A 666-nucleotide genomic window follows, 5' to 3' on the forward strand; every position below is an offset into this window, starting at 1 on the left:
GTCCCTTCTGTGGTAAGGCATCAGAGGATGCCAATGCTCATTTATAGAATTTTCTGGAAGTGAGCAGCATAATCAACCCAAGAGGCACTACGATGGATAATATTCGTCTTCGATTGTTCCCATTCTCTTTGCTTGGAAAAGCAAAGACGTGGTTTTACACCTTCAAGGAAGAATTTTACACTTGGGATAAGTGCTCCAATGCTTTTCTGGTCCGGTGGGCAAAACCAATGCCCTTCGGAACAAGATTTCCAGTTTTCAACAACTCCAGGACGAAACAATCCTGGGAGCCTGGGAACGTCTTCAAGAATACATTGCAGCATGCCCACACCACGGCATGGAAGAATGGCTTATCAATCAGAAGTTCTTCCATGGCCTGAACCAGCGATCGCAAGATCACATGGACGCAGCAGCGGGAGGAGCATTCCTCTCCCTCGATGTTGCAGGAACCAGAGTGCTCATCGACAAGGTTGTTTCCAACTAGGGTTGAAAGGCAGATAGGAAGCCGCCCCATGCACAAGGAATACATAAAATCGACAGTGTCGATATGCTGGTAGCCAAGATGGATATTCTCATGAAAAAGCTAGAATCTCCACACCAGGAGGTTTAACAGACTGAGTCTCGAATGACATGTGAGAAATGTGGCAATACTGGATACTCGGGAAAATC

The 666-nt window shown here is 46.4% G+C and overlaps 1 non-coding gene across 1 annotated transcript; it reads right to left on the minus strand.

Annotated features, from left to right (window-relative positions):
* Positions 1–229: 229 nt before the first annotated feature.
* Positions 230–336, minus strand: LOC120705272. Its single transcript, XR_005687861.1, has one exon. It is a non-coding gene; the product is annotated as a small nucleolar RNA R71 (small nucleolar RNA).
* Between the last annotated feature and the right edge of the window lie 330 nt (positions 337–666).

The sequence above is a fragment of the Panicum virgatum genome, chromosome 4K (genome assembly GCF_016808335.1).
Source record: "Panicum virgatum strain AP13 chromosome 4K, P.virgatum_v5, whole genome shotgun sequence".
NCBI lineage: Eukaryota > Viridiplantae > Streptophyta > Magnoliopsida > Poales > Poaceae > Panicum > Panicum virgatum.